We start from the raw sequence: 22,002 nt of genomic DNA on the forward strand, positions 1-22,002 counted from the left end.
GATAATTTTAAAGGAGATGCGGGGACAAGTTTTTCACAGAGAGAGTGATGGGTGCCTGGATACACTGCCTGGGGTGGTTGTAGAGACAGATACATTAGAGACTTTTAAGAGCTGTTTAGATAGACACTCGAATGTAAGGAAAATGTAAGGATATGGACACTGTGTAGGCAGAAGAGATTAGTTTAGTTGGTCATTTGATTGGTTTGACACAGCATTGTGAGCTGAAGGGCCTGTTCTTGTGTGGTACTGTTCTATATTCTATATAACAAAGATGAGGAGGAATTTCTTTAGCCAATGGATAGTAAATTTGTGGAATTCATTGCCACATATAACTGTGGAGGCCATGTTATTTGGGTGTATTTAAAGTGGAGGCTGATAGGTTCTTTATTAGTCAGGGCATCAAAGGTTACAGGAAGAAGGTAGGAGAATGAAGTTGAGAGATAATAAATCAACCATGATGGAATGGTGGGACAGACTCAATGGGTTAAATGGCCTAATTCTGCTCCTATGTCTTATGGTCTTATAGTGGGGGTGACCAAAATGCATATACAGGTGTCCCCCACTTTACGAATATTCACTTTACACCACTTTGCTTTTACAAAAGACCTACATTAGTAACCTATTTTCACATTATAAAGAAGATTTTCGCTTTTATGAAAATTTTTCCCATATAAATTAATGGTTCTTTGCTTTACGCCATTTCAGTTTAAGAAAGGTCTCATAGGAATGCTCTACCTTTGTAAAGGGGGGGGAGACACCTGTAATACTCCAAGTGCTGTCTTAAAGTTTTATATATTTGCAGCATGACTTCCTTATTCTTATACTCAATACCCCCACAAATGAGTACATACACCTTCTTTATCACCTTACTCACCTGCATAACAATTTTAGTGAACATCGAACTTGGACCCCGAGATTCCTCTGTATTTTGATGCTATTAGGGAGGCTACTTTTACCTGTATACTTTCTCTTTTTGAAGGTAGTGAGGAAGCAAGGCGTGTGCAGAAGGACTTAGACAGATTAGGAGAATGGGCAAAGAAGTGGCAGACTGAATACAGTATAGGGAACTGTATGATCATGCATTTTTGGTGGAAGTTGTAAAGGTGTAGCCTATCTTCTAAATGGGGAGCAAAGTCAGAAATTAGAGGTGCAAAGGGAATTGGAAGTTCTCGTGCAGGATTCCCTAAAGTGAAATTTGCATGGTGAGAAAGGCAAAGGTAATGTTTATAAAAGCAAGGATGTAATGCTGAGGCTTTATAAGGCATTGCTAGACCCCACAGAGTATTGTGTGCAGTTTTGTACCCCTTATCTAAGAAAGGATATGCTGGCATTGGAGAGGGTGCAAAGAAGGTTCACCAAAATGATCTTGGGAATGAAAGAGTTCATGTATGAAGAGCGTTTGATGGCTTTGGGGCTAAACTTGTTGGAATTTAAAGAATGAGGGGGGGGATTTCACTGAAACTTATCAAATATCGAAAGGCCTAGATAGAGTGGACGTGGAGAGTATGTTTCCTGTAGTGGGGAAGTCTGGGATGAGAGGGTATAGCCTTAGAATACAAGGTCATCCTTTTTACAGAATAGATGAGAAGGAATTTCTTTCACCTGCTGGTAGTAAATCTGTGGAATTCGTTTTCACAGATGGTTGTGGAGGTCAAATTATTGGGTATATTTAAAGCAGAGGTTAATAGGTTCTTGATTAGTAAGGGTGTCAAAGGTGTGATAGAAATACTAAGAACAACAGAGTGACTTCCAGTTTTGTTTTAAGAATTTATTAACATGATACCATGGAGAGTCTGCAGCAGTCTCCACCACCACCAGAACTCTGATTTTTAGATTGTCCAGAGCTCATATTTATACAGTAAGACAAACAACTTCACATAACTTTGTTTAGCATCTCACAGTCAGTACATGATCAGCCATTTAAAACACATGTCGATTGTCTCTCAGCTAACAGTTCTAACAGTTCTCTCTGCTCCTTCTTATCAGGATTCATAATTTACCCCCAGGCGCATCCTCCCTCCTGGTTCCAGGGGCCTAGTATCTTATTAATTGGAGTTCCTGGTACTGCGCTTATCATCTAAGGTTATCCTTGACGCAGATCAGCAGTGTTAAGCCCAGCTGCTCCAGAATGGTCAAGTATCCCATCATACACTAGTTTTAACCATTTCTACTACAAATCCCTTCTTGTTGATCTTTCTGATCAACACTTATCATCTAAGGTTATCCTTGACGCACATCAGCAGTGTTAAGCCCAGCTGCTCCAGAATGGTCAAGTATCCCATCATACACTAGTTTTAACCATTTCTACTACAAATCCCTTCTTGTTGATCTTTCTGATCAACACAAAGATTCATATTCCCTTCTTTCTGAAGTGGGGCTCAGAACCCGCTGGTTAAGGGCGCCTTCATCGTACCTCTCCTCTTCTTCCCCCACTCTCATGATGTGAGATTGTGCATAGAGTAATGCTACCGTCTTCCCTGGCTTTGACTTTGGAGGGGCTCACACCCCGTGAATGCATGGTTGTATGACACAATAGACTACCACAACAAAGCAGACCACGGAAATGAGATGGTAAAAGAGGGGCTGTAACCAGGAAAATATTCCTTCTCCTAACACTGATTTAACCCAGTTAAAGAAATCCCAGCCTCCTGGACTGCTTGAGAGTTCAGTCTATGTATTTCATATCACAGCTGGGTCATATGTTCTAACACATGGTCATATTTTCTGAAGCATCGGGTATGTAGGTGCAACATTCTTTCCCTATAAATGCACAGACCCCTCCTTCCCTGGCTAATACATAGGCTAGGGCCATTTTGTTCTGTAAGGTCACCAGTCGAAGGTTTTCATTTCCTGGTTCAGAATGGCTAATCCCTCTATAGGCCAACTGTTCTAGTTTTAAACTTATATTGTCTATTGTATAGGCATTATCTACTGCACACCACCAGGAGAGTAATCCTTCCAAAATCTTATTCCTCGCAGAAATCTGAAGACCATGTCCAGTTTGTTAGGTGGTCTACATGAGAAACACTGAGTGGCAGGACTATGGTTGTAACAGAGGTAGACAATTTTCCCAAATAGCAGCAGCCTGCCCATTGCCTAGGGAGCCACGGATATGCCCTAGACCCACAAATCCAGCTTACCCCGGGTACCCCATATACTCCCATTGCGTCCATATACTATAGAGGTGGTGAACAGTAACGTTGGTCCAATACTCTGGTCAGGTTGATCGGGCCACTGCATTACTGGGTATCACACTAACCAGTTGTTCTCAGACCCTGGTCCAGGACACAAACGGGTCAGATCCGGGGCTACGTACACCTGTCATGGCACAGTGGTAGTATTGGAGCTATTATCCAAGGCCCGAGCTTGGAGACAACAGGGGAGCACCCTGTTGTAAAGTTAGTAGTGGTACTGTCCCATAACTCAAGACCAGATACTTTACAGAGTTCAGACAATTTCGAGTAGACTCGCGGCTTGAAATAGTATAGGCCTGTTATCCTACCAAGATACATAGCGAGGATTCTCTTCCAACCCGCAGATGTTTAAGATTTACAGGACTCTGTGCAGAATGAGGAACTGCCATACAAACATAACAGTTTGTTAAGTTTGCGCGGTAGGCCGCCCATTAACAAACTGCCACCATATACTGTGTAAGTGTGGGTGACCCTGTTCTTCCTTTACATGCTCAAAATTTCTTCTCCACTTCCCTATTTCTTTGAATTTGCCCTCTGGCGCTGTTAGGCACTTAATCAATCCTACCCCCAATATGATTACGTATTTCCTCTATTTCCTTCACGCTAGTGCTTTATCAAGTATATATTTTGTTAATTATCAGTCACTATACTGTATATATAACACGAGCTACAGGTTAGAATAGTTTCCCACTCTCTCGATAACACTTGGTTCTCAGCGCTGACCCTCTCTCGGGGAAGATGTCTCTTTGTTCAGCGTTTATTTCGTCCTTGCCGTGGTGCAACTTGCTCCTGGTGGTGTGTATCGAGTCAGCTTTCTGCCTCACCTGAACAGCAGCACTAGGTAGCGGCCTTTCCACCGGGGAGAGAAAGGGTCTTTACTCATTGATCTCACATATATTTTATCTCCCGGCTAAACGGAAGCGTGTTACCTTCAGTTAAAGATGCCTGAGCTTGGCGGACCCTGACCAAATCTAGCGGGCGTCTTTCCTCCATTTTGCTGGCAAACTAAACAAGTTGGTGCTACCTTCTAGATAGCTCGATCCTCCTTTGCCCATGTGAGCCTGGCCATATGCCAGTGGCAAAAATAAACTACACGGGCACACTACTCTGCCGTCTGGGTGCCATAGCCTGGTATCCTGGTAGAATCTAGATTTGCTCCAGGTACATTTCTTTTGCTATGGGGCAAGATTTTGGGCTTCCTGCAACTGCTGGACATCAATACACAGGGGGAGCTCCTTCCCTCCCGATTCAACCCGGGGAGTTTGTGGCACAGGTTGTCACTGAAGGACCACCTGCTTTGCTACCATATCTGCAAACCGATTTCCTTTGGAGACCTCATCCTCGGCTGAGATGTGTGCTTCGCACTTAATTATAGCAACTGTATAGCTTCTAAAAGGTTCAGTACGAAGGAGGCATTTCCCCGACGAGGTGATAAATCCTCTAGTTTTCCACAATTGGCCAATGTCATGTGCTACCCCAAACGTATAAACATTGGCAACTTTTCCTTCGGCCAAAATGCAAGCACGGGTAACGGCAGAGTTGTGCCGCATGCGTTGGTGTTCCGATTGTCAAGGCATAAGCTTCTACTACCTCGTGAGGAGTTACCGTAGCATACCCTGCCAGCAACAGATCATCTCTTGGGTCGTGTCTGTGAGAAGATTTAAATCAGGGTTATCAGTAGGTTCGCTTCTCAGATCTGGTCGGGGAGTAGTAGTAGTTTCCACTTGGAGCGGACAGTCATCCTGCTCTGCAGATGTAATGGAACAAAAGTAGCCGGATTAATAGCCGGCGATCTTCTGTACATACACAAAAATACAACTGCAGATGCTGTGGATCAAAGAATACGAACACAACGCTGGAGGAACTCAGCAGGTCAGGCAGCATCTGTGAGAAAAGAGCAGCCAGGGTCCCCCATTCCTGATGAAGGGTCTCGGCCCGAAACGTTGGCTACTTTTTTCTCACGGATGCTGCCTGACCTGCTGAGTTGTTCCAGCGTTGTGTACGTATTCTGGGGATAACCTGTCCTGGCCGTGGTAAAATGCTGAGTATCAGCTGAATTCAACAGTAACATGGGGTTCTATCACAGTACACGGGTGATCCAGTACAATAGGAATAGACTTTTCTGCCATTACAGCGGTGGCGGCTACGGCAAGCCATCGGGCTGCCATTTCCTTAACAACAGCCGGTAATGCCTCGGTCCCTTTCCTCCCCTGTGCTCCTGGCATAGGATGCCCGTGGCAAAACCTCGCAATCCATTCACGTAGAGTTGAAAGGGCTTGCTATAGCTAGGTAATCCATCCTAGCACGGGAGCCGTGACTAAAGCCTGCTTCAGCTCATGGGAAGCTTTCTCCCTTTCGGCTGTCCATTTCACGTTGGGGTGGGGGGCTCCGTTTACAACGTAGCAGAACTCAATACTGCATCCCTCTCACGGTATTCGGGAACCCACTGTCGGCAATAGCCTACCGTGCCCAGGAAAGAAAGAATGTCAGTTTTTGTTTTGGCGACAGGGACCTGCTTCATAGATAGATAGATACTTTATTCATCCCCATGGGGAAATTCAACATTTTTTCCAATGTCCCATACACTTATTGTAGCAAAACTAATTACATACAAAACTTAACTCAGTATAAATCTGATATGCATCTAAAATCACCCTCTCAAAAAGCATTAATAAATAGCTTTTTAAAAGTTCTTAAATAGTTTACTAAAATACATTGAATGGTAACTTAAGCTCAGTCCTAACCCCTGCACTTTAACATATCTTACCCCTGGCGGTTGAATTGTAAAGCCGAATGGCATTGGGGAGTAATGATCTCTTCATCCTGTCTGAGGAGCATTGCTTTTATTCGATCCCTTCCCAAACTTCGCCAACCTTTACTGAGCTGGAATCCAAGGTACTGGACAGTCTCTTGACGAAAGTGCATTTTCTCCACAGACACCCTGTGTCCTCTTCCCGCAATATGTTCAAGGAGTGTTAAGCTGTCAGACGTAGCAGAAGCTATCAGGATGTCGTCTGCATACTGAATCAGCGTGGACAGCCGGTATTCGTCCAAATAATTTTTAACTGCTGCAGCGTAAACTGCCGGGCTTTCGGTATACCCCTGGGGCAGATGTGTCCACGTATATTGCTCATTCTTATAAGTAGAGGCAAATAAATACTGGCTGTCCTTGTGCAAGGTATGTAGAAAAATGCTGAGCACAGATCGTTCGCAGTAAAGATACTCGCTTCCTCAGGTCTAGAAGTAAGTATAATGTCGGTGTTCGGCACCAGCGGAGCGATAGGGATGACTATCTTATTAATGGCTCCGCAAAACGCCACTCATTTCTCCGGTCTGCTTTTGGGATAGGTATTACACGGGCTTTGTGTCTCACCAGCACCCCTTGTTGCAATAATGAGTCAATTACTGGAGCCTACCTTCTTCGGCTTCAGAAGCTATACGGCACTGTTTAATACAGGGCAGTGACTCATTTTTTTTAAAGAGTAACTTTATGCTCCGGAGCTCTTTGGGCCTTTCCCACATGATTTTTATGTTGGGCTCATAGGTTCCCTGGTACCGGCGCAAAGGCTGTAGGGGGAAGAAGAGGGTCTTTTGTTGGTGACTGCTGCTTTTCAAAGGATGTTTCCCAGCTCTCGGACTTCAACATATTCCTCCCCTCCTTTTCCTTAAAGAATCCTATTGGCGCTTAGTATCCCAGTTATAGTACAAACAGCCTTGGTTTCTTTCACTAATCGTTTTATCATTGTCCCGATATCTTTAGATTTTGCTGGTGGTTTTACAGCCACTGTCAAGTGAGGCACTGAAGAGTCCCCTAGTTGGAATCTTCCTGATCTTCCACTAAATCTACCAGGAGCCCTAATCCATCGGAACCAAAATGCGCATACGGTGTTGCCTTCAGCGTTTCTATACCGTTTAAATAGGGGTGTACAGCTTGGTCATGGTGCGCGTCAGTTTGCAAAGTGTAATAGGCCGTGCAGTGGAGCTGCTTCTCGGCTGCTATTGATCAAGTATTGCAGATTTTAGAAACATAGAAAACTTACAGCACCATACAGGCACTTCGGCCCACAAAGTTGTGCCTAACACATCCCAACCTTAGAAATTACTAGGCTTACCCATAGCCCTCTATTTTCCTAAGCTCCATATACCTATCCAAAAGTCTCTTAAAAGACCCTATCATTTCCGCCTCCACCGCCATTGCCGGCAGCCCATTCCACGCAGTCACCACTCTCTGAGTAAAAAACTTACCCCTGACGTCTCCTCGGTACCTACTCCCCAGCACCTTAAACCTGTGTCCTCTTGTGGCAACCATTTCAGCCCTGGGGAAAAGCCTGACTATCCACACGATCAATGCCTCTCATCATCTTATACACGTCTATCAGGTCACCTCTCATCCTCCTTCACTCCAAGGAGAAAAGGCTGAGTTCACTCAACCTATTCTCATAAGACATGCTCCCCAATCCAGGCAACATCTTTGTAAATCTCCTCTGCACCCTTTCTATAGTTTCCACATCCTGTAGTGAGGCGACCAGAATTGAGCACAGTACTCCAAGTGGGGTCTGACCAGGGTCCTATATAGCTGCAACATTACCTCTCAGCTCTTAAACTCAATCCCACAATTGATGAAGGCTTTCTTAACCACAGAGTCAACCTGCATAGCAGCCTTGAGCGTCCAATGGACTCAGACCCCAAGATCCCTCTGATCCTCCACACTGCCAAGAGTCTTACCATTAATGCTATATTCTGCCATCATTTTTGACTTACCAAAATGAACCACTTCACACTTATCTGGGTTGAACTCCATCTGCCACTTCTCAGCCCAGTTTTGCATCCTATCAATGTCCCGCTGTAACCTCTGACAGCCCTCCACACTATCCACAACACCCCTAACCTTTGTGTCATCAGCAAACTTACTAAGCCATCTCTCCACATCCTCATCCAGGTCATTTATAAAAATCACGAACAGTAAGGATCCCAGAACAGATCCCTGAGGCACTCCACTGGTGAGCAACCTCCATGCAGAATATGACCTGTCTACAACCACTCTTTGCCTTCTGTGGGCAAGCCAATTCTGGATCCACAAAGCAATGTTCCCTTGGATCCCATGCCTCCTTACTTTCTCAATAAGCCTTGCATGGGATACCTTATCAAATGCCTTGCTGAAATCCATATACACTACATCTACTGCTCTTCCTTCATCAATGTGTTTAGTCACATCCTCAAAAAATTCAATTAGGCTCATAAGGCACGACCTGCCCTTTACAAAGCCATGCTGACTACTCCTAATCATATTATACCTCTCCAAATGTTCATAAATCCTGCCTCTCAGGATCTTCTCCATCAACTTACCAACCACTGAGGTAAGACTCACTGGTCTATAATTTCCTGGGCTATCTCTACTCCCTTTCTTGAATAATGGAACAACATCCGCAACCCTCCAATACTCTGGAACCTCTCCTGTCCCCATTGATGACGCAAAGATCATCGCCTGAGGCTCAGCAATCTCCCTCGCTTCCCACAGTAGCCTGGGGTACATCTCATCCGGTCCAGGCAACTTATCCAATTTGATGCTTTCCAAAACTCCAGCACATCCTCTTTCTTAATATCTACATGCTTAAGCTTTTCAGTCTGCTGCAAGTCATCACAATGATCACCAAGATCCTTTTCCATTGTGAATACTGAAGTATTCATTAAGTACCTCTGCTATTTCCTCCGGTTCCATACACACTTTCCCACTGTCACGTTTGATAGGTCCTATTCTTTCATGTCTTATCCTCTTGGTCTTCACATACTTGTACAATGCCTTGGGGTTTTCCTTAATGTTGCCTGCCAAGGCCTTCTCATGGCCCCTTCTGGCTCTCCTAATTTCCTTCTTAAGCTCCTTCCTACTAGCCTTATAATCTTCTAGAGCTCTAACATTACCTAGCTCTCTGAACCTTTTGTAAGCTTTTCTTTTCCTCTTGACTAGATTTACAACAGCCTTTGTACACCACAGTTCTTGTACCTAACCATAACTTCTCTGTCTCATTGGAACGAACCTATGCAGAACTCCACACAAATATTCCCTGAACATTTGCCACATTTTTTCCGTACTTTTCCCTGAGAATATTTGTTTCCAATTTAAGCTTCCAATTTCCTGCCTGATAGCCTCATAATTCCCCTTACTCCAATTAAACACTTTTCTAATTTGTCCATTCATATCTCTCTCTAATGCTATTGTAAAGGAGATAGAATTATGATCACTATCTCCAAAATGCTCTCGCACTGAGAGATCTGACACCTGACCAGGTTCATTTCCCAATACCAAATCAAGTACAGCCTCTCCTCTTGTAGGCTTATCTACGTGTCAAGAAACCTTCCTGTACACACCTAACAAACTCCACCCCATCTAAATCCCTTGCTCTAGGGAGATGCCAATCAATATTTGGGAAATTAAAATCTTCCATCACGATAACTCTGTTATTATTACACCTTTCCAGGATCTGTTTCCCTGTCTGTTCCTCAATATCCCTGTTACTATTGGGTGGTCTATAAAAAACACCCAATAAAGTTATTGACCCCTTCCTGTTCCTAACCCCCACCCACAGAGACTCCGTAGACAATCCCTCCATGGCGTCCACATTTTCTGCGGCCGTGACACTATCTCTGATCAACAGTGCCACGCCCCCATCTCTTTTGCCTCCCTCCCTGTCCTTTCTGAAACATCTAAAACCTGGCACTTGAAGTAACCATTCCTGTCCCTGAGCCATCCCAGTCTCTGTAATGGCCACCACATCATATCTCCAAGTACAGATCCACACTCCTTAAGCTCATCCGCTTTGTTCACAACACTCTTTGCATTAAAATAGACACATCTCAACCCTCAGTCTGAGTGCGTCCCTTCTCTATCACCTGCCTATCCTCCCTCTCACACTGTCTACAAGCTTTCTCTATTTGTGAGCTAACCTCCTCTTCCCCAGTCTCTTCAGTTCGGTTCCCACCCCCCAACAATTCTAGTTTAAACTCTCCCAAGTAGCCTTAGCAAACCTCCCCACCAGGATATTGGTCCCCCTGGGATTCAAGTGCAACCTGTCCTTTTTGTACAGGTCACACCTGCCCCAAAAGAGGTCCCAATGATCCAGAAATCTGAACCCCTGCCCCCTGCTCTGATCCCTGAGCCACGCATTTATCCCCCGTCTCATCTTATTCCTATTCTCACTGTCGCATGGCTCAGGCAGTAATCCCGAGATTACTACCTTTGCAGTCCTGCTTCTCAACTTCCTTCCTAACTCCCTGTAGTCTTTTTTCAGGATCTCTTCCCTTTTCCTACCTATGTCAATATGTACCACAACCTCTGGCTGTTCTCCCTCCCACCGCAGGATATCTTGGACGTGATCTGAAACATCCCAGACCCTGGCACCTGGAAGGCAAACTGCCATCTGAGTTTCTTTCCTGCATCCACAGAATCTCCTGTCTGACCCCCTGACTATAGAGCCCCCTATCACTACTGCCTTCCTCTTCCCTTCCCTACCCTTCTGAGCCACAGGGCCAGACTCCAGGTCCCCAGGTCTCCAGGTAGGTACCACTCTGTAGTCTCCAGTCTCCAGCCTCCAGGTAGGCTGTCTCCCCCCACCCACCAACAGTACTCAAACAGGAGTACTTATTGTCAAGGGGTACAGCCACAGGGGTACTCTCTAGTACATGACTCTTCCCCTTCCCCCTCCTGACTGTGACCCACTTGTCCATCTCCCGTGGCCCTGGTGTGACCACCTGCCTATAACTCCTCTCTATCACCTCCTCGCTCTCCCTGACTAGGCGAAGGTCATCGATCTGCATCTCCATTTCCCTCAGGAGCTGCAGCTCGACACACCTGGTGCAGATACGACTGTCAGGGAGGCTGAGAGACTCCAAGACCTTCCCCGCCTGACACCGAGCACAGAAAACCAGCCTCACACACATACTTCCTACCTCACCTCGTCCCGTTACCACCTAAGCCCGTTGAGCCAAAGCCCTGTCACTTTGCTGCCCGCTGGATATGGCTGTATGTAGAGGCTGGCACGTCCTATCAATGTGTCCTACAGTCTCTGGACTTGCCAAACATAGGGATTGCTATCCAGCTGCAACAGTGTAATATGGGTTCTGAACTGTCCTCTTCTCGCTCAATCATTAATTTTAACATTTGAGGGACCCTAAATTTGAGGAAGTTCCATGTATATACCTTCAGCCGTACAGTGTAGTGTTGCCCCTAATTTACAAAGGGTCGTCGACCCAGCAGGGGAAGTGGGACTGTTTTAGATATAATGAAGGTGTCTGTTAAAAGCTTATCCTCCACCTGCAAGAGGCTGTTGTGGAGACAGGCTGTGCCATGGGAGTACCAGCTACAGTTGTATCACTGACGGGGATGCCTGCGGAGGGAGGTACAGAGTGGTACCAGTATTAATCAGACTGTCCAAGTAACCATTCCCTATTCTTACAGTGGCCATGCGTTCTTCTTTCCTATTCTTGGACAATCTGATTACCGTTGCCTGTACCACTTTTTCTCCGCGGCACCCCTATGCTGATGGATTAGGGTAGCTAAAAGGAAAAGCTGCCGTCCCCGTAGCTGGAGTTGGGGCCTGTTCTGATATAAGCATCCACCTCGGGGATAGTCACGGACTTAGAATCTCTGGCCCAGTGACCCCATGTCTCATAATTCCTGCACTGATCCTAGGACCTAACCTGGGGTGGCAACAGTCCTCTGCCTCTTCCTCTTCCATGGTCAGCTCTGCCCCTTTGGGAGAAATCTCCCCTTTTCTGATAGAACTGCCCTGCCAATTCTGGTTTATCTCCCCCTAGGGAAGTGAATAATCCTTCTTTTTCCGTATTCATTAAAGCGGTGACCACCCTTTCCCCACCCTCCTTTTGCCAGTTTAAATTCACCAATTTATATGCTTCCATCTGCTGGAGTAACATAAAGTTCAATAAAGTCTGAATGGCTAGCGGCCAGTTCTCAGTCGGGTATTCAGCACGCTCTTCTCACTTACTTCTGTAACGAGCTATAAAGTCTGGGATGGGTTTCTCTTTTTTCTGCAGGCAGCGGGTTACTTCCCGTTTATTGCCCCTCTCATAGCTTCCTTACCCCTGTCTTTCAGCCAGTGGTCCAGACACTCATTTCCATTATCTGCTAGATGGTCATTTTTTCTCCAATCCCATTTTTGCCAGGCAAATCTGTTCCTCAGGGAGGGCCAGGAGGTCCCATATGCACATTTTAATAGCAGTTGCATGTTCCCGGGCAAGGGCGAGTAGATAGTACACACCTGCACAAGCCAGTTATGGAACGCATTGGGTGCAGGGCCTCCACTACCATGGCTCTTGCCTCTGCGGTTGTTCATGGTTTTAACATGGGAACATCACCAATCATTATGCATTGGGCCTGCGATACCTTCATTCCCAGTTCCTCTCCTCCCTCCTCCATTTTCTTTTTCTCATTCCCTGCCTTTTCGGGCATTATTTTTTGAATCATCACTAACACTTCCTTCAGCTCCCCCAGCTTCAGTTCCTCTTTCCCGAGACCCTTCTCTCGTTACAGTGATCCCTGCTCCCCAGGGGGTGTCAGGTGCCTGAACTTCTGACATAGGGAGGTTGTATGGAGGGAGTGGGGGTCATCCCAAGGCAGCCATCATCATTATTAAATTGTTTATTCACTGTTGGGTGCCAATGGGGCACTGGCCGGTACGGGGAGATGGGGATAAAGTCCCGTGGCAGGTTTTCTTTCAGACCCAGCCTTCTTTGTTTCAGGCTGCTTAATCTCCTTTTTCTTTGGAGGGTGGTGTTTTTAGCCACCTCCTTTCATCAATTAAAACATCTTAACATATAATCAGCATCCCAATTTGGGTGGCCGTCCCCATTTTGGGTGGTGTCCTCTCAGTGTTGGATTAGTCCAAAAATTTAAACTTTCCCCATACGGCCAATCCCCATGTGAGCACTCATACAAATCACTACTGAGTGTTACTGCTTAACGATCATCTGCTGTCTCTCTGATTACCATATCCGCTGGGGATCCAGGCGGGAATAAGGGGTCTCCTATTTGCTGGCGGTGCTATTTTATCTTTTTAATCTTTTTGGCAGTCTTTTTCCTACCTGCAGTTGAGTGTTCAAAGCCTTCGTCTTACCTCTGGAACTCTTCGGTTTATTAGCAGGATCAGCGCTAGCCGATCGACTGCTGGGACTTCCCATTTTTCCTGTTTAGGATTTTAATTACAGTTAAGACAGTATGTTTCTTTTATACACACTATGGAGACAATGAGCGCTCACTGAATCTCGAAGTCTCCTCTTACCTTTTTCTGTGTAGCTATGCTTTTCTTTTTTCCTCTAGACCCAGCTTGTTTTCTTCTCAGGTCTTCTTCCAGCCTCTGCCGTCCAGGCTTACTCTGAGTCACTGGCCTGTCTCTAGGCTACCGACTACCTCCCCTTCTCCCAGAGAGGTCTCTGGCAACTACCCCCCTTTCAGCTAGGGCAGTCCCATAGTAATTCGGACGCTACCCCGCCCCCTCCTTTCAGCTAGGGCAGATTCTGCCATGGAAACACGAAGAACACCAGAGCGACTTCCAGTTTTGTTTTAAGAGTTTATTAACATGATATCATGGAGAGTCTGCAGCAGTCTCCACCACCACCAGAACTCTGATTTTTAGGTTGTACAGAGCTCATATTTATACAGTAAGAAACAATTTCACGTAACTTTGTTTAGCATCCCAGTACATGATCAATCATTTAAAAGACATGTCAATTATCGCTCAGTCCTCTTTGTTCCCTGTTCTCAGGGCTGATAATTTACCCCCGACTCAACCTCCCTCCTGCTTCCAGGGGCCTAGTATCTTGTTTATTGGAGTTCCTGGTACTGCACTTATCATCCAAAGTTATTCTCGACACGCATCAGCAGTCTTAAGCCCAGCTGCTCAGAATGGCCAAGTATCCCATCATACACTAAATCAACCATGATGGAATGGCAAAACAGAGTCCATGGGCTGCATGGCCTAATTGTTCTCCTATGTCTTATGGACCTCCATTACCTGGATTAAATTCCATCTGCACTTCTGTCGATATCTATAATTGATCTCTATCTTGCTGTATTCTTTGAAATCCTTTATACTGTCCACAACTCCACCAATCCTGGTGCCATGTGCAAAACTTGCTAATCCACATTTTCATCCAAGTCACTGATATGTATTACAAACAGCAGTGGTCCTGGCACTGATCTTAGGGGAACACAAATGGTCACAGACATCCAGCCTGAATAGTAGCTTTCTACCCCTACTCTCTGTTTTGGGAGAGCCAGTTCTGAATCCAAACATGCAATTACCTGGATCCCATGCATCTTTATCTTTGGAAACAACCTACCGTCACAAAGGTCTTATTAAAGTCCAAGTAAATAATGTTCACTATCTTACCCTCATTAAGCAGCTTTGTCAATCTCATCAAGTTTGTTAGGCATGATCCACTTTGTACAAAGCTATGCTGACTGTTCCTGAGCTGGCTATGCTTTTCCAAATGTGCCATAAATCCTCGTCAGTAGCTTCTGTACTGCTGATGTGAGGCTCATTGGCCTAAAATTATTTGGATTATCTCTACTCCCTTCTTGAACAAAAGCACTATACTCGAGGACCTTGTCTGTTTCCAGTGAAGACACAAAGATCTTGAAAAGGGTGCCAGTGAACGATGCGGCCAAAGACAACATCCTTCAGACAGTTCATGACACTACTTCTATCACTCTTCTCCTTTCAAATATGATTCTGCTACTTTTGGAACCTGTGATCTATATTTTGATGGTTTGTTTTCAGGCTGACTGCGTGATCCGGTGCAGTGCTGTCTCCGAGGTAGTTCAGTGAGGTTTCGAGTGTTCTGTGGCCTGGAGGCCAAGAAGCCTGGAGACAGAGCACGAGCCCACGATTGACTCCATTTCTCACCAATAAAGTGTCAAGGAAGATTGAAATCAAGGATGAGAGCGGAAGGCAGCCAGGTGATCAGCGCCATCTGCCTGCATTTGATTGGTCTCTTAATCTCACTCACTGCTCCCGCAGGAAGGTGCCTGTGTTTTGGGCGAGGTTTAATCGACGCAGCTTGTGGAATGGACTCGAATCCATGTTATAATGTGTTCCTGGTTTCTAGTCGCTCCTTTTTTGTTGCCATTTTGTGCGATTTTGATTGGAGCAGACTGGCTCTGTGGCCTGCAATCAACAAACGATGCAGCGCGAGATTAAACTGAACTCAACATTCCTGCACTGTTTCAATGACTTTGTGGTTTGATGTTTTATATTCTGTGTTTCTCACTCATTTTTTGTCATTTGCACAATTTTTTTGTGTGTTGGCAGTGGGGCTTGATGGTTTTCTTTGTTTTGTGGCTGTCTGTGGGAAGACGAGTCTCAGGGTTGAACACCGCATACATATTTTGATAATAAATGTACTTTGAATCCTTGAAGATCTTTGTCAAATCCCAGCAAGCTCCTCACTTGCTTTCTTCCATATCCTAGAATATATGCCATCAGGTCCTGGGATTTATCCACCATGATGATTTTTAGAAGAAGCAGTACTTTCTCCTCCTCAGTCTCAAACTGTCCCAGCACATTAGCATGTCCCACTCTCTTTTTTTACTATTCTTCAAATTCTTCTCCTCCATAAATACTGATTAAAAAGTACTCGTTTACTGTCTGATTTCAGCATCTTAAACATTACACATGGTTGTCTTTTCTTTGCTTACTAAATTTAAAACTTCTTGGGTCAGCCAAGGTTCCCCAGCCTTACCATCCTTCTCCTTAGTCCCTCCCGGAACATGCCAATTGTGAACTCTGGTCAGCTGTTCTTTAAACAATTTCCACTCGTCAGACGTGGACTTGACGAGAACGGCTGCTCCCAACAATGCCCCTTAGCTCCTTTACTATCCTGTCATAATGTGCCGTCCCCAATGTAGCACCTTTGCACAAGATCCAATGTTACTTACACCTATGTAATGGATTCTGGTCACTATTCCAGATGTTCACCTACTATTATTTTTGTCATCTGGGCTGGTTCATTTCCCAAAACTAGATCCAGTATGTTTTCCTCCCAGATGGATTCTCCACATACAGTTTCAGGAACTCCTCTTGCATACACTGAAAAAGCTGCAGACTAACTAAGCTGTTTCTACTAAGGAAGTTCCATTCAACACTGGGGAAATTAAAGACCCCACCATAACAACCTTGTTTCTGTATCTTTCCATAATCTGTATACATATCTGTTATTTCACCTCAGTGGTTATTGGGGGTGGGGTGTATAGTATAATCCTGTCAGTGTAATTGCATCTTTACTTTTGAACGTTGATGATGCCTCCTGTCCTCTCCAATATTGCAGTGACATCCTCCCATATCTATATTGCAACCCCTTCACCTCTTTTATCCCATCTCTATCATGTCAGAATCAGGCTTATTATCACTGGCATGTGACGTGAAATTTGTTAACTTAGCAGCAGCAGTTCAATGCAATACATAATCTAGCAGAGGGAGAAAAAATAATAATAAATAAAATAAAACACAATAATAAACAAGTAAATCAATTATGTATATTGAATACATTTTTTAAAATGTGCAAAAACAGAAATAATGTATATTTAAAAAAATGTGAGGTAGTATCCAAAGCTTCAATATCCATTCAGGAATCGGATCGCAGAGGGGAAGGAGCTGTTCCTGAATCGCTGAGTGTGTGCCTTCAGGCTTCTGTACCTCCTACCTGATGGTAACAGTGAGAAAAGGGCATGTCCTGGGTGCTGGAGGTCCTTAATAATGGATGCTGCCTTTCTGAGACATTGCTTCCTAAAGATGTCCTGGGTACTTCGTGGGTTAATGCCCAAGATGGAGTTGACTAGATTTACAACCTTCTGCAGTTTCTTTCGGTTCTGTGCAGTAGCCCCTCCATACCAGACAGTGATGCAGCCTGTCAGAATGCTCTCCACGGTACAACTATAAAAGTTTTTGAGTGTATTCGTTGACATGCCAAATATCTTCAAACTCCTAATAAAGTACAGCTGCTGTCTTGCCTTCCTTTATGACTACATCAATATATTGGGACCAGCTTAGATCCTCACAGATCTTGACACCGAGGAACTTGAAGCTGTTCACTGTCTCCACTTTTGATGCCTCTATGAGGATTGGTATGTGCTCCTTTGTCTTACCCTTCCTAAAGTCCACAATCAGCTCTTTCGTCTTACTGAAATTGAGTGCCAGGTTGTTGCTGCAGCACCACTCCACTAGTTGGCATATCTCACTTCTGTAACAACAAAAACAACAAAAGCTAGGAACATTGCTGACAGTCCAATCCCTCACACAACCAGGTCTCTGTAATGGCAACAACATCCTAATTCTATGTACTGATCCAAGCTCTAAGTTTTGCCACCTTACCCATAATACTTCTAGTGGTGAAATAAACAATTTCAGTTTATAGAACATAGAATAGTACAGCACAGTACAGGCCCTTCAGCCCACAATGTTGTGCCAACCCTTAAACCCTGCCTCCCATATAACACCCCACCTTAAATTCCTCCATATACCTGTCTAGTATAGAACATAGAATAGAATCACCATGTTTAGAATAGAATAGAATCAGTCCCACCATGTTTATTAGTCCATCCCTTGCTTCCTTCCCTTCAATTTTACGTGTCTTACCACCTTTCTCTCAACTCGACCTTCTGTTGCTCTGCTGCTGTGCTCCCCCCTCACTGGCACTCCAGTTTAAACAGTTCCAAGTAGCACTAGCAAATCTCCTGACAATGTTATTGATTCCCCTCCAGTTCAAGTCCAAAGCATCTTGTTTGTACAGTTCCTATCTGCCCTGGAAGCGAGCCCAATGATCCACAAATCTTAAGCACTGCCTCAATTAAGACTCCAGGCTGGTGTGTTGTCACCCTGGTGTCAGTCCAGATGTCTCACAGCGGGTGCAGGATGTTCAGAGAGGGGAGGATGAGCAACCTGGGGCACAAGCAGCAGGACGAGGTCCTGTAAAATGATTTTAGAGAATTAGGTAGAGAGTTAAAAACCAAGACTTCTGTATAGTAACTACTGGATTCATCAGTGCATACTTTTCTCTTCTAAAGTTTCTTTCTTTCTTATTGCACAGTTAGAGCAGTGGACAGTGGAGTGTAGAAAGGATGTGGAAACATTCAGTATCACAGATGACTGTACCTGCATCCAGCTGCACCTTCATGCAGATTGCATTAGGGAACTGGAGCTCATTCAGGAGATGGAGGGCTCAGTTGACAGGAGAGGCAGTGAGGTAGTTAGAGCTGAAGTGCAGCACACAGACATCTGAGTGGCCGTCAAGAAAGGCAACTAGTACATTGCAGCCCTCTGGCTATTCCGTTCAATAACACTGAGCTCTCTTCCAGGAAAGGTGGGACCTGTACAGAAGAGATGGTTTGCACCAGAACTGGATGGGGACTAATAACCTAGTGAAAAGGTTTGCTAGTGCTACACAGGGTGGGGGGGGGGGGGGGGGGGGGGAGGGAGGAGGGGGGTTTAAACAAGAGTTGCGGGGGATGGGTACCAGAATTCCAAAACAGATAGTAGACATGCTGTGGATATAGATGTTGTTAAGACCTCAAAAGTCAGGTATCAAAAGGTTGACTATTGTGTGACTAATTATAATAATAATAGCTATATAGGACCCTGGTCAGACCACACTTGGGAGTACTGTGCTCAGTTCTGGTCACCTCACTATGGGAAGGATGTGGAAACCATAGAAAGGGTGCAGAGGAGATTTACAAGGATGTTGGGGATTGGGAAGCATGCCTTATGAAAACAGATTGAGTGAACTTGCCTTTTGTCCTTGGAGCAACAGAGGACAAGAGGTGACCTGATAGAGTTGTGTAAGATGATGAGAGGCATTGATCGTCAGAGGCTTTTACCCAGGGCTGAAATGGTTGCCACAAGAGGGCACAGGTTTAAGGTGCTGGGGATTAGGTACAGAGGAGATGTCAGGAGTAAGTTTTTTTTTTACGCAGAGAGTGGTGAGTGCGTGGAATGGGCTGCCAGCAACGGTGGTGGAGGCAGATAGGATAGTCTCTTTTAAGAGACTTTCGGACAGGTACATGGAGCTTAGAAAAATAGAGGGCTATGGGTAAGCCTAGTAATTTCTAAGGTAGGGCCTGTATTGTGCTATAGGTTTTCTATGTTTCTGTGTTCTATGTTAATAAGTATTTTATTGATCCAGAGTGGGAAAATATTTTGTTATAGCAGCAACATTTAAAAACAGTTAGCAATAATAATAATAAATATATTAATAAAGTACAAATTAATAATGTACAAAATAATAGAACAGAGACTATTGCACTATGATGTGTGTCCCCCTGTTGCACAGCGATGAATTATTGTATATGCTTATTGCATTTGGTAGGAAGATTTTCTGTAATGAGCCTGTTTGAAAGGGATCTCCACTGCTTATTCAGAAGGTCATGGAGAGGATGTGCCTGATTGACCATAATGTATAATAGTATGTTTAGTGACCTCCTCTCCACCACTAACTCAAGAGTTTGGGTTGTAACCAAGGATGGATCCAGCCTTTTCGATGAGTTTATTTAGTCTTAATGTTCTGAGTTGCATAGATTTCAATGTAAGATGTATCGTAGGAAAAGTAGGTGAGCACAGGTTTTCTTACATAGTTCAGAACTGTGTGTTTTATACACTGTACTGACTCCTGTAAATTGCCCCTAGTTTGCAAGTGACTGATAGAATCTGTTGTTTTAGACATGACAGAGTGAGAGAGATGAAAGGGGGAGGGGTGGTGTTATTAGTCAGGGAAAATGTCATGGTGATGCTCAGGCAGGGACTGGAGAACTCATCTAGTGAGGTTTTATGGATGGAACTGAGGAATAAGAAAGGTATGACCATGTTAATGGCGCAGTATCATAGACTATCCAACAGCCCACAGGATTTAGAGGAACAAATTTGTAGAGAGAGTGCAGATTTTGCAAGAAACATAAGGTTGTTTATTGCATATGATTTTAACTGCTCTCCAATGGACATTAAATTGGACTACATCTGTGGCAACAAAATACTCGGTGGGAGTACAGAAATGGACGGAATCCCGGGTGCCGCCATTCAGCTGTTTATTTATGTAACATTGGACTACCAACCTACTGACCTCTGCTGTGCCTATTGTCTTGTTTATTATTTATTGTAATGCCTGCACTGTTCTGTGTATTTTATGCAGTCCTGGGTAGGTCTGCAGTCTAGTGTAGTTTTTGTGTTGGTTTAAGTAATTCAGTGTAGTTTTTTGTATTGTTCATGTAGCACCATGGTCCTGAAAAACGTTGTCTCGTTTTAACTGTGTACTGTACCAGCAGTTATGGTCGAAATGACAATAAAAACAACTTGACTTGACTAACTTTTTACATATTGACTGGGACTCCTGTACCGTAAAAGGGCTGGATGGGAACAAGTTTGTCAACTGTGTTCAGGAAAGTTTCCTTAATCAGTACATACAAGTCCCAACAAGAGAGTAAAGAAACATAGAAAACCTATAACACAATACAGGCCCTCCGTCCCACAAAGTTGTGCCGAACATGTCCTTACCTGAGAAATTATCTAGGGTTACCCATAGCCCTCTATATTTCTGAGCTCCATATACCTGTCCAGGAGTCTCTTAAAAGACCCTATTGTATCCGCCTCCACCACCGTCGCTGGCAGCCCATTCTACGCTCTCTCCACTCTCTGTGTAAAAAACTTACCCCTGACATCTCCTCTGTACCTATTTCCAAGCACCTTAAAACTGTGCCCTCTCGTGTTAGCCATTTCAGCCCTGGGAAAAAGCCACTGACTATCCATAAGATCAATGCCTCTCATCATCTTATACACACCCATCAGGTCACCTCTCATCCTCCGTCGCTCCAAGGAGAAAAGGCCGAGTTCACTCAACCTATTCTCATATGGCATGCTCCCCAATCCAAGCAACATCCTTGTAAATCTCCTCTGCACCCTTTCTATGGCTTCCACATCCTTCCTATAGTGAGGCAACTAGAACTGAGCACAGTACTCCAAGTGGGGTCTGACCAGGATCCTAAATAGCTGCAACATTACTTCTCGGCTCCTAAACTCAATCCCACAATTGATGAAGGCCAATGCACTGTATGCTTTCTTAACCACAGAGTCAACCTGTGCAGCAGCCTTGAGCGTCCTATGGGCTCAGACCCCAAGATCCCTCTGATCCTCCACACTGCCAAGAGTCTTACCGTTACTACTATATTCTGCCATCATATTTGACCTACCAAAATGAGCCACCTCACACTTATCTGGATTGAACTCCATCTGCCACTTCTCAGCCCATTTTTGCATTCTATCAATGTCCTGCTGTAACCTCTGACAGCCCTCCACACTATCCACACCTCCAACCTATTGTGTCATCAGCAAATTTACTAAACCATCCCTCCACTTCTTCATCCAAGTCATTTATTAAAATCACGAAGAGTAAGGGTCCCAGAACAGATCCCTGAGGCACACCACTGGTGACCGACCTCCATGCAGAATATGACCCGTCTACAACCACCCTTTGCCTTTTGTGCGCAAGCCAGTTCAGGATCCACAAAGCAATGTCCCCTTGGATCTCCTTCCTCCTTACTTTCTCAATAAGCTTTGCATGGGGTACCTTGTCAAATGCCTTGCTGAAATCCATATACACTACATCTACTGCTCTACCTTCATCTATGTGTTAAGTCACATCCTTAAAAAATTCAATCATGCTCATAAGGCATTACCTGCATCTCACAAAGCCATGCTGACTATTCCTAATCATATTATGCCTCTCCAAATGTTCATAAATCCTGCCTCCCAGGATC

At 44.6% G+C, this 22,002-nt stretch overlaps 1 protein-coding gene across 2 annotated transcripts in view; it reads left to right on the plus strand.

Moving 5' to 3' along the window:
• Positions 1 to 22,002, plus strand: part of LOC140714930 (uncharacterized) — a 56,135-nt gene that overhangs the window by 28,382 nt on the left and 5,751 nt on the right. Inside the window, exon 2 of one of the 2 annotated variants that reach the window (XR_012096030.1) lies at positions 14,987 to 17,514. The exons of the other annotated variant lie outside the window; for it this stretch is intronic. The gene's annotated coding sequence lies outside the window, so the exon portion shown is untranslated. Of the gene's footprint in view, positions 1 to 14,986; positions 17,515 to 22,002 lie in introns of those variants that run through there. 2 annotated transcript variants of the gene reach the window in all.

Source organism: Hemitrygon akajei, chromosome 22, assembly GCF_048418815.1.
Source record: "Hemitrygon akajei chromosome 22, sHemAka1.3, whole genome shotgun sequence".
Lineage (NCBI taxonomy): Eukaryota > Metazoa > Chordata > Chondrichthyes > Myliobatiformes > Dasyatidae > Hemitrygon > Hemitrygon akajei.